Raw genomic sequence first — 13,200 nt, 5'->3', positions numbered from 1 at the left:
CGTGTTGAAGTTCAAATTTACTACATCTACTCTTTCCTCTGTTGGATAAGTAATGCGTGCTTATTAATACCTTCTGTCCAATGTGGAAGTCACGGCGTGTACAAACCTGTTTGTGCTGTCGTCTCCGGCGCTCTGCGGCACGTTTGATGTTGTTGAGCGCAATGTCAATTATTTTATGGTGACGTAGTCGACGAGATGTAGGAAAAGATACAAATTCTTTAATTTTGTTAGGTGGTTGAACATTTTTCAATATAACAGTCGGAGATAGCATAGTAGATTCATTTTGTATGGAGTTAATTACATCCTGGAATGAGAGTATGTGTGTATCCCAATCAATATGTCTTTTATGGCAGTACATTCTACACAGTTTACCAATTTCTTTCATCAGTCGTTCACAAGGGTTCGAAGAAGCGTGATACTTGGATATATAGATCGGAGAAATGTTTCTAGCTCGTAACATACGTGTCCATATCGCAGATCGAAATTGTGGTCCATTGTCGGAAATTACTTTCAATACATGCCCCACATGAAATAAAAAATGTTTTACTAATGCATTCGAAATAAATTTAGCAGTAGCTTTGCGCAACGGAGTGAAGGTAACAAATTTCGAAGTGAGTTCAACAGCGACAAAGATGTAGCAAAAATCTCTATTAGTTCTGGGAATCGGTCCAAAAATGTCTACAGCGGCCATGTGTCTCAATTTAACAGGTACAATGGGATGTAACGGAGGAATATGTGAAGTCCTGTCTGATTTAGCTTTCTGGCAGATTTTACATGACGCTAAAACTCGTCGAATACGTTTCTCCATGTTGGCAAAATAACAGTTCTGTCTCAGTATAAGAAAACATTTTCGGGCTCCATAATGTGCGTAGCTTAAATGAGTATACCAAATTAATTTGTTGACAAGTTCGTCAGGAATGCATAATAACCAGTTGTTGCCGTCAGGGTGAGAGCGGCGAAACAGAATGTTATTGCGTACCGTGTAATTGTTTCTAATGGTAACGTTATTCTTATCTTGCCAAAGATGTTTAGTTTCTTTCCATACGTTGTCTTTACTCTGCTCTTGTGCTATGTCTCGTAATGACGATGAAATGAAGTTTTCAAATGCGACTTGTTGAATATACATGACGCTAGAATTTGCTTGGCAGAAGTTGGTTGCGATGTCTTGCTGATTGTTGCAGAGAGAACGGGATAGTGCGTCTGCTACAATATTTTGTGTACCGGGAATGTGAACAATTGTAAAATTAAATACCTGTAAATACAGTTTCATCTGCTTAGTCTGTCATGTGTAAATTTAGCGGAAAGTAAAAACTGGATAGCTCTATGGTCTGTGTAAACGGTAGTATGTCTTCCATACAGAAAATGCCTAAATCGGATAAATGCCCATACAGCACATAATGTTTCAAGTTCTGTAACAGAATAATTGCGTTCAGCAGATGACAGAATGCGACTTGCAAAGGCGATGTTTTTAATTACTGTATTACCATCTTCTTCAATTTCCTGAAAAATGTGTACGCCTAAAGCTGTGTTAGAACTGTCGGTGGCAATGGAAAAATTTCTGGTGAGATCTGGGTGTGATAAAAGTGGTGCGTTCAACAAAGCTTGTTTCAGATTGACAAATTCAGACTGCGCTTGGCTATCCCAGGACCAAATAGTGTTTTTACCCGTCAGTTGGCATAATCTAGGGGTGTCTAAAGCAGAGTAATGAATAAATTTACGGAAAAAGTTAATTAACCCCAGAAAGCTGCGTAATTGTTTCTTTGTCGTTGGAACAGTAATGTCACGTAAAGCTTGACGTTTTTCCGAGTCAGGCGCTATGCCTTCTGCTGAAATTACATGTCCAAGAAATTTTATAGAAGTTTTGCCAAAGTGTGATTTGCTAAGATTAACTGTCAGTCCTCGTGCACGAAAAGTTTGCAACAGTTGTTCCAGAATCAAATTGTGTTCAGACCAGTTAGCTTCTGCAATAAGAATGTCGTCTACATACGTTGTGATTCTGTCTTAAAAGTTCTGTCGGAAGTATAGTATTCAAACCGCGAATAAACACTGCTGAAGAAATTGTTAAACCGAACGGTAATTTACAAAATTGATAACAGTCACCAAAACAGAGAAATGCTGTGTACTTTCTGCAGTTCGGATGGAGCTGAATTTGTCATAATCCCGATCTCAAATCTAATGTGGAATAAACAGCAGTACCATGAAATTTCTGTAGAAGTTCTTCTAGTGTCTCTGGGCGATCTGTTTCATTAATAATAATGTCATTGATGTGACGCGAATCAAGTACGAGCCGAAGTGAGCCATCCTTTTTCTTAACAATATGGAGCGGGTTTATGTACGGACTAACTGCCGGTTCAATAATACCTTGGTCAAGCATAGCTTGCAATTCTTTCTTAACCTGTTCTCTGTGAATATATGGAATGGGATAATGTTTGGCTTTAAATGTGTCGTGCTGTTTAATTTGAAATTCATACATGAAACCGGACATAGTACCAGAGATGTTGTCAAAAACTGTAGCTTGCTGTAAAAGAATTTTGCGTAGTTGCGTACGTTCGTCGTCTGTATTTGCGCTGCTCTGTTTAACTTTATCAGAAATCATTTGCATAACGTCATAGTCGGCTTCATCTGGTATATTATAGTTGTGTACGAACGTATCTGTGAAAAATGTGGAATGACAGTCTATGTTACGTGGTGCAGAAATGACCTCTGTCCGATTAATTGTTTGTTCTTCTGCATATAAAGAGTGCTGAAAATCTAATGCCAGTTGTACATTTTCATCCTTTAACATTAAATAGGAATTTTGAAAGTCAATAATAGCGTCGTGTTGTACCAAAAAATTCGTACCTAAAATTACGTCTGTTGTCAATAAGGGAACAATCCAAAAATTTTTGAGTGGAACGTATGACCTGCAATACAAAATGATAAATGTGTCTGTAATTTTACGTCTACTCCTTTACCTGATACTGCTCCTTTTACTTTATTTTTGCCTAATGGTAATGTAGGATAAGTATTCTCTTTGTTACAAGCGTTGAAAGTTTCCTCATTTATAACTGACATAGATGATCCAGAGTCGATTACTGCTGAAAATGTGTATGATCCAATCTTTACTTCAATGACAGGGTGGGAAATGGTTTCTTGAATAACTGGTTTTTCATGCAAAAGAGTGTTTCGGATGTCGTCAAAAGTAATAACATTTTCGTGAAAAAGAGTCTGTGTATTAAGAGTATTGCTTTCATCGCTGGAAGGTTCAATCTGTGCTGTATCTAGTCAAATTCTATCTGACGTGGTCTTATTTGCGGGAGGATGCTGTGACATTTCCACTATTTGTACTGTTCTGTTATTTCTCCCTGACGTATTACGTTCGGGATGATATCTACTGTCTGGTTCATTCATGATAATCTGTTGTTGCCGATGATTCTGCTGCTGGGAAGACCGACTGTTACGCTGAAAACTGTGCTCATTACTTTTACGTCTGTTATGATAATCATTGTTATACGGCGCATTGCGATAGGAGTTGAAATGACGTGTTTTCTGTTTGTACTGACTTCCTTGTTGCGGTGGGTTACTATTTGGTGGAGCCGACGCTATACGTGTGGGCGGCGAAACATTAAAGCTTGGTTGACCTTGAAGATTTCATTGTTGGTTAGGTATGCTAACCGGCTGCTTTTGATGCTGTTGCGGTGAAAATCCTCTATTGTTCCCAAAATGTGTTTGCGATTGCTGATAATTTTGCACATACCGATGATAAAAATTTGTTTGTTATTAAAGTTCTGGTGGTTGTCACTTCTGGAGCGTCTAATGAAAACTGTCACTCTTAGGTAAAACTTGCCATATCTGGTTTTCTTTACTCATTCCTAATTCTAGATAGATCGATAGTTGAAGAGCTGTTTTGATAGATATAAAGCATAGTAAAAGAGAAGGTAGCAGTGCAGAAAACTAAAGAGGAAACAGCACCACTACGGCTCGGGGCCCTGTGCACGCTACGGCACATATTCATCTAAGTGTAATGAATCCCCTGAGGTCTCTTACGCGCTGCAAATAAATTTTAGTTTCTACGTTACAGGCAATGCCGGTGAAAACTCAAAAGCAAATTGTTGTATCCAGTCCAATTCTAGTTTCTGCATTACAGGCAAGCTGATGAAAATACAAAAGCAAGTTGTCGTATCCAGTCCAAGGGATGTACTTGTTTTTTGTCATTTTTAAATACCTTAGATTTTTTCACGGATAAAAATTGCTTATAATCAACGTTATCGTCTCTGAATGTGCGAACTGGTTCAGGATTGTATGGTAATCCATTTGCCTGTGTTTGTTCGGAATCTAAGTCACGTACTCTCTATAAATTACCTAAATTGTATTGGCTGTGTGAGTGTGAGAAACGTTCGGAGAGTGGCGTATGCTGTGATGTGTTAAAGACTGTAACATTTTTTATCTCCGTCACTTCTTGCTGTAAAGACGACACTTTTCTATGCAATGTATTATTGGACGAACCTATCTCACTGATTGTCTGCTGTAAATTTTGGAATTCGGGTGTTTGATTGAAAGAAATTGGTGGCGTATCGTCTGATTTGGTGTCATTGTTATTTTTGATAACGTCAATACGACTGGCCAATTCATCAAATTTTTCAGTCAATGCTTTAACCTGATCATCATTTTTAGTGTCACAAGCATTAATTTGTTTTTGGATTTTACAGGTGGTTTTGTTCAATTTCTTAAGGACTGCTTTAATAGCATCGGGATCCTGTATTAATTCCAGCTGTTCAAGTCTGCTGGTCACTGTCTGAAAGTCTACTGTATGAGTGTCTGCTTTTGTTTTAAGAGTGAAGATTTCATCATGCAACTCAGTGTTCAGCTGTTTGATTTCACCTGATACTGTAGCAATGTTGTTGTCTACGTATGTTTTTGCTTTCATAAATAACTTTCGCTTATCTCCTTTTCTCTGTGCAGTAATTGTTTCCATGACTTGTTTCCTTACTTTGTTCTATTCCTGTATGAATTTGCGGTAACGCGTTTCACTGTTTTGTAGGTGGTGATTAATACGTTCGTCAATAAGGCTGTTCTGTTGTTCGAATTTCTTGTCTACTTTCGCATCCAGTGTGCGTGAAAGTTCTGCTGACATTAATTTAAACTCGTCGCGTAACTGTGTTGCGTTTGCAGAACATTGTTTAGCGACTGCACTAATTTCATCTCTAAGTAATTTAATTGTGGCTGCCTGTGTATTACTTAATTCTTGTGCCACAGATCTAATTTCTTCACTACTGTTCCTAGCACAAGCCTTAATTTCCTCACGTAATTGTTCTTTAGTATCATGACATTGCACGGCAACCGCTTTAATCTGTTCACTAAGTTGTTTGGAATTGTTGTCTAATTTTTCATTAAGTTGTTTGGAATTGTTGTCTAGTTTTTCGTTAAGTTGTTTGTAATTGTTGTCTTGTTTTTCATTCGGCTGTTTGGAATTGTTGTCCAGCTTTTCATTAAGTTGTTTTTTTGTTCGATTCATTAATTTGTTGTTTGAGATTTTCATTAAGTTGTAGCAATAATGCCATAACTCGATCCATCCCAAAATTAGCTGCTGTATTCTCTGTGCTATGTGATGGTGTATCTGCTTGTGTCACGTTTTGTATAACCATTTGGTCATTGTCTGATTCACAAAAAGGTTTGCTAATCAGATATGCTCTGTTGGTCACTACAGCGGAATCAAATAAATCTGACGTGTTTTGTGTGTATTGGTCACCTTCGTTAGAAACAATTATCTGTTCGCTACGTAAATTTTGCAAATCAGGTGTTTCAAACTGGACAGCGTTCATTGTAACGGAACGTGCTGCGTCACCAATTGTTGTTAAATTTACAGTGGACACAATTGAATTTGTTTGCTCATCATTAGCATTAAAATCATTACTAGTGATTGGCACGCACTGATTATCTGTGATTAGAGGGTTATCACTATTATACTGAGTGTCGCTAGTATTATCGGTCAAATTATTCGGGTCAGCTTTTTCACTCATTGCACATCGCGATGTACTGTTAGCAGTTTTGCGCGGCATTTGCACAAATAAAAAGTTAAGCACAAAATCAAACAAGGACAAAGCAAAAATGGAACAAATATAATAAAAACAAAGAGCAATAAATAGCCGATGAAATGTGAAAGAAAGTATGACAAGTTAGTAAATGCGTTGCGCCAGTTGCATGCGCCAGGTCATCTTTGGCGCTCCCGCATTCTGAAGAAACACCGGGTCGGAACTGTGTTTTGTCCTCAGAATAAAACTCGTGCACTGGTGGGGAGCGCCAAAGATGACCTCGGTTTGAGGAAGGCCGGCGTGTACCAGATTCCGTGTCAATGTGGCAAGTCAAATATTGGTCAGACGATGCGTACCGTCGAGGATCGATGCCGTGAACACCAGGGGCACACTCGACTGAGGTATCCGAGCAAGTCGGGGGTCGCTGAACATTGTTTGTCGGAAAATCACGCTATGGAGTATGACCGCACGAGGATTCTGGTACAGACGTCGAGATACTGGGACAGCGTTGTTAGAGAGGCCATCGAAATTCGCACCAATGACGACCTCATAAACCGTGACTGTGGCTATAATCTTAGCAAGGCTTGGGAACCAGCGATTGGGTTAATCAAGAGTAAAACGAGCAAACGCATAGTTGTGATGACCACGGCGGACAGAGACATCCCACCGACATCATCTCAGACGCTGTCGCAATCTGTTTCACCGCGCTACCGTGGCGCGGGGCGCGGACGGCGGAGGGAGCGAGCCGCGGGCGGAGGGTATTTAAATCGGCCGCCGCCGCGACCGAACCCAGTTCCCCCTGAGCAGCCATAGCGTACGGTTCTCCGTGACGGCGCTTTCACAGGAGCTCAGTCCGTCAGTTCACCTGATGATGGCGATATTTTTGATCGCCGAAATATTGTGCCCGTTGGACACTATAGACCGGCAGTACACCAGTGGATATTTTGATTATCTTAAAAGAAACACTCACGGAGACCAAATCCAAAGTAAAATTTATGGGAGAATTGAGCACAGAATTTGAAATAGACACAGGAATACGACAAGGGGGTGTACTGTCCCCAGTGATCTTCAATTGTGCTCTTGAAAAAGTTGTTGGAGAATGGAAAAAAGCAGGTCCACCAGCACACAGACTGAGACCAAGACGTAAGGGCATAGAATTACACTGTTTAGCATTTGCTGATGACATGGCACTGATCGCACAAGACATTACCGATGCACAGAAACAGCTAGAGTTATTACAACAGCATGCAGCAAAAACAGGATTACGAAACTTCATTTGAAAAACCAAAATTTACGACTGATATCAAAGATGTACCTTCTGATCTCAAAATTGGTAATAACTACATCTCTCGAGTAAAAGATTTTAAATATTTAGGTGAATGGATTGCAGAAAATTGTAATGAAAAGAAATCTGTCAGATCAAGAGTCCAGAAAATGGAGACTGCGTGTCAATTACCAAAAAACATTTACAACAAAAAGAGTCTCTCGTGGAAGTGCAAAATACGACACTACACAACAGTAATTAAACCCGAAGATCTCTTCGCATCTGAGACACAAAACCTACAACACAGAACTCTAAAACGGGAAATAAAAGTGAAGGAACGTAAAATAATGAGGAAAATCCTAGGACCAAGAACTAAAGATGGTATGCATTATCCAAAGCCCAATGCAGAAGTATATAAAAATATCTCCAAAGTAACAGACGCAATGCGCATGTGAAGAATCCAATTCATGGGGCGTTTAGAAAGAATGGACTCAAACAGGTTAATGCACAAAATCCTTACATTTTTAAAGAACAAAACTACAAGACCGAAATGGTACAAACAGACAGAAAAAGACCTGCGAGAATTAGGGTCTCCAAATCTACACGATAGAAATGAAATCAGAAAAATCACAAACACACGGGGTTTTGAGGAAGAAGAGAGAAAAACTAACCGACATACGTGTTCTACGCAACGAAAGCTAGCCCATTCGTTGTTTATGAAGGAATACTGGGCGAAAAGGAAGGCCAACAAATGTTGATTACGCGTGGTCCTAAGTGATCCATCCGCGAAGAAGAAGAAGTAAGCTACAATTTAAAATACACAATAACTATGCACTTTTATGTGGTGTTGTGCAATCTATCTGTATGTAGGCTAAGCCAGCTAGCGCGCATGATTCAGCAACGCTCCCCCCCCCCCCTCTCTCTCTCACTCTCTCTCCCCCCCCCCCCTCCGTCCGTCCCTCCCTCCATCCCTCCCTCCTTCTCTGTCTCTCTCTCTCTCTCTCTCTCGCTCTCTCTCTCTCTCTCTCTCTCTCTCTCTCTCTCTCTCTCTCTCTCTCTCTCACACACACACACACACACACACACACACAGTGCTGCATGCTGTTCTGCATATACAGTAAGCAAACAATGTCATTTTTTCCACCAATACTGCATCCTGTTCCATATAAAATGCATGAACTTGTTAAGAATATGCAAAACTTCGATCTGTTCTTTGCGCAGCTATCAGAAGAATGATAATGTGACTTGGGTGCAGTAAGATTCAAGCGGGCGCTATACATGTGAGACGATAACCACTTATGGCTGGGCCTTCTTTCGCTCCCAGGAGAATTTTAGCAGTGATGGCTCTAAAGTCTGTTTTGAATGATAGAGCAAATGGTTCAAATAGTTCTAAGCACTATGGGCTTAACATCTGAAGTTATCAGTCCCCTAGAACTTAAAACTACGTAAACCTAACAAATCTGAGGACATCACACACATCCATGCCCGAGGCAGGATTCAAACCTGCGACCGTAGCAGCAGCGCGGCTCCGGACTGAAGCACCTAGAACCGCTCGGTCGTGAGAGGCCGGGCTGCTATAGCACTCGACTGATCTTCCTTCTACCGATCATTTTCAAAGATCCAGCGGAATTTTACGTCCCCTTTCGATAGAGCGGAGCTAGTTAGTCCAGTTCAATGTCGATTTATCTATAAGTATTAACAGGAACAGTAAACCAGGCAGAAGAATCAGCAGCGACAATACCGCCTTAGTACGCGCTGACTGTTACAACCAAGCATGCAGTGTTACGGAGTGGCTGCTTTAGTAATGGTTATTATCCTTGTTTTACTGTCGTAATACATATCGATACAACAAATATCGCTCTATACCAATCTGGGATCGCTCTATCACATGAAATGTAAAATTCCGCTTTAAAATCCATCTCTTTGTGTACTGGAAACAAGCCTCCGTTTTCCGCCTACACTGGGCATCACGTGAAAGGCGTGATGATCAGTATTTGATATGGCTGACTGCAGCTGCACGTTGCAAAAATTAAATTGCAGATATCTGCTGAAACACCAGAGAAAATGCGCCTCACGACTTTTACGAGTCAGACCCTGTGTTAACAGCTGCATGGCTACAGGAATTGGCAACAGAAAAGAGAATTTGCAGAGGACTGGTTAACTAGTTTTTTTAATGTTATCTGTGAGGTGTTAATGAATTGCTTGGTTTTAGAAAAGGTGGCTGTGTTGTGTTCTCTCACAGTTAAGGCGGGAACTGCTACCTGCAAACAAAGAGACTAAATAGTTTATTTGTCGTTTCAGCTTATAAGGAATTATTCTGTTTAGAAGAAGTGTTTCTGGGTTGTCGGTTATGATTAATAATATTTTGATGTTGGCATTCAGTTTTAAAATACATAAAGACTGCCTTATTTAAGCAAGTTGTCTTTCCAACCGTAAGGAACTGTTTTGATTGAACAAGATTTTAAGACTGACCGTTTTGCGGATTCAGCAAGCGGAGAATGTTACTTAAGAAACGAACCTGTTTATTGATGCTGTTTCTTAAGACTAAAAAAAAAAAATATTACTCTGATATTCAGTTTTAAAATATTTTAAATCTTGCCGCTTTTGTATCTGCCAAAATAAATTTATTTGTCAAAATAAATTGTTCAAACTTCAGCTATACGTTTTCCGCCACAGTAAACCTGCAAATCAACCTTGAGGAAATGGTCCAGCAGCGTTACAAAATGTAGCAGAATGGTTGACAGGTTTCAGGAATATGCAAATAAAATAATCTGGAAATGCGATAACGAAGTGGAGTATACAGCTATCTTGAATTTTCCAGAATGTCTGTGGAGGGACGGTGAAGGAACCTGCTGGTTCAAAGAGAGGAGAGTTACGCTATCAATTACAGAGGAGAGGGTTGGAACCGCAGGGAAATGTAGCGGAAATGGTTGAGCAGTAACGGCAAAATATGCAACGCCCAGTAGCACGGAAGATAACCGTCACAGAGGAGGGAAGTTTTCCGCTGCTGCGGTTTGTGCCGCTCTTGAATTCCTAAAACCATGGGAGGAATGTACCAGTATAGTTTCCGCCCACGGGTAACCAAATTAGAATATTACAGGATAGCTATGCTCATTATATATAACGATGTTAGAACTTTGAGAGTGTGGGTCAATGGGAGTAAGAATGTGTAGAAAGTTATGTTAAAAGTGTGGGCGAATGGTTCCTTAGCTTGTGTATACTGGGGCAACAGGCGAGCTGTCAGTTGGCAGAGCGAACTATACCAGATAATTTGTTCAAGTTTCCTAACCCATTACGAGGTTTTCTTGCATAGTACATTGATTTATCGTTATATTCCGCTGAAGAATTTAGTTTTTGTAATTCGTAGCGGATTTTTCAAAAGAAAGACGTAGACATTAAAGATACAGAGCTATTAAAGTTAGTAAATGCTGAAGTAAAAGGGTATTTAGTGGAATGCGTTTCAGTGTTAATACGAGAAGAGATTATTATATATCATTTTAAGGAGCAAAATTTGTCGAATTATCGTACCTCGGACATTACAGGAACTCGTTTACAGTGAATATGGGAGAAAATAAGCCTCTTATGACTCTGCTATTGAATACGTGTGCCGGGAGTCAGAAAACGCGTATTACCATTGTGTTCACTATACATCCAAAAACAAATTGTCCAACACCTTCTCTACAGCGTAAGGTCCGTAGACGGAGAAAATAGTGTTCTGTAAAACTCCTGAGAACTTGGCACAGCGGAGTTGGTGCAAAATGTCCAAATAGTGGAATATCTAGTTTTAAGAAGTGTTACGGGGATGCCTGTTTTCTCCGAGGGTGGGGGGGGGGGGGGGGAGGAGAGTCGACGAGATGTAGACAGGGGAAGGCCAAAGTGGGAAGTGTTTCAGCTGTGGTAATACAATCAGTATGTTTCTCCTAGGAGGTCAGGAGATAGACCCTATTCTCAGAAGTGGACAAAGCAATATTTTGTCAGGACTGTAGTCTGGTTTGATAAGGCCCGCCACGAATTCCTTTCCTGTGCCAACCTCTTCATCTCAGAGTAGCACTTGCAACCTACGTCCTCAATTATTTGCTTGGCGTATTCCAATCTCTGTCTTCCTCTACAGTTTTTGCCCTCTACAGCTCCCTCTAGTACCATGGAAGTCATTCCCTCATGTCTTAGCAGATGTCCTGTCATCCAGTCCCTTCTCCTTATCAATGTTTTCCACATATTCCTTTCCTCTCCGATTCTGCGTAGAACCTCCTCATTCCTTACCTTATCAGTCCACTTAATTTTCAACATTCGTCTATAGCACCACATCTCAAATGCTTCGATTCTCTTCTGTTCCGGTTTTCCCACAGTCCATGTTTCACTACCATACAATGCTCTACTCCCGACGTACATAATTAGAAACTTCTTCTTCAAATTAAGGCCGGTATTTGATATTAGTAGACTTCTCTTGGCCAGAAATGCCTTTTTTGCTATAGCGAGTCTGCTTTTGGTGTCCTCCTTGCTCCGTCCGTCATTCGTTATTTTACTGCCTAGGTAGCAGAATTCCTTAACTTTATTGACTTCGTGACCATCAATCCTGATGTTAAGTTTCTCGCTGTTCTCATTTCTACTACTTCTCATTTCCTTCGTCTTTCTCCGATTTACTCTCAAACCATACTGTGTACTCATTAGACTGTTCATTCCGTTCAGCAGATCATTTAATTCTTCTTCACTTTCACTCAGGATAGCAATGTCATCAGCGAATCGTATCATTGATATCCTTTCATCTTGTATTTTAATTCCACTCCTGAAACTTTCTTTTATTTCCATCATTGCTTCCTCGATGTACAGATTGAAGAGTAGGGACGAAAGGCATTTTAGAACTAGGATCGTTTGTCCTTCAAAATTTCCTTATACATTATCAATATTACTGGTACTCAAACCAAATGGGGAAAAAACCCATTATTGATTATAGTGTATTGATAATATTATTAGTTTATGTTCACTACATCTACAAAAAATACATTCCTGTTTTCGGTGTTTTCAGGGAGCGAGGGTTTTTATCACGTTGGATTTGTATCAGGCCTAGAATAGATTCCTCTGGCCGAAAGTCCTAAGTCAGCTACTGCGTTTACAAAGCAGGTGGCACATCGTTTAATCCAGTGAAGTCCCTTTCGGATAATCTAAATTGATGGAAAGTATATTTTTGACAAGTGTTCCAATCTGTATGTCAGCAGCTGGACGATTTAGTGATCTATAGCCGTTCCATGAGGGAGTGTATCCAGCATCTGCGTGAAGTCTTAAAAAGATTGAGGAGAGCTGAATTAATGTTAAATGTTAAATTTGGGCACATCAGTGAGATTCTTGGAGAACACTGTTGCGACCGAGGGTATAGCCACTGATCAATTTTTCAAGCGATTGCTGAGTTCCGAGCACCGAACAGTGTGAAGGTGGTAGGAAGGTTCATAGGCATCAGTTTCTTTCACAGATTTATACTGGAGTTTGCTAATACAGAATGCCCCTCACAAGAAGTATATTTCGATGCAACGAAGCAGGTTTCGATGGTAAACACCCCCTGTGACTCTTTCTGATGTTAACCAGCACTTTACATTAAAACCTGATTCTCTGGATGCAGGACTAGGGGCTCAGTTATTACAGAAAGAGTAAAAAGGAAGGAGACCGATTGCTTACACATCTCTAGGGTAGAAGCTATTTAAACCGACAAATTCTGGAAGGTTTTACGGGACACCAAAACATTTTTCTCTAAGTCATTTTCCTCTGAGGATTTTTCATTCTAGTAGAGGAAATTTTCTCTGGATGACAAACTCTAGTACGTGGCATGGAACACTGGAAGCATTATTCTGATGTGTATTCCTGTGAGGCACCGTTTTAATAGGGCATCATATATTTCTTACAGTAAACAAAAAGTAATAAACAATTTTAATTCTT

Source organism: Schistocerca gregaria, chromosome 6 (assembly GCF_023897955.1).
Source record: "Schistocerca gregaria isolate iqSchGreg1 chromosome 6, iqSchGreg1.2, whole genome shotgun sequence".
In the NCBI taxonomy this organism is placed as follows: Eukaryota; Metazoa; Arthropoda; class Insecta; order Orthoptera; family Acrididae; genus Schistocerca; species Schistocerca gregaria.
This window is presented reverse-complemented; position numbering follows the sequence as displayed.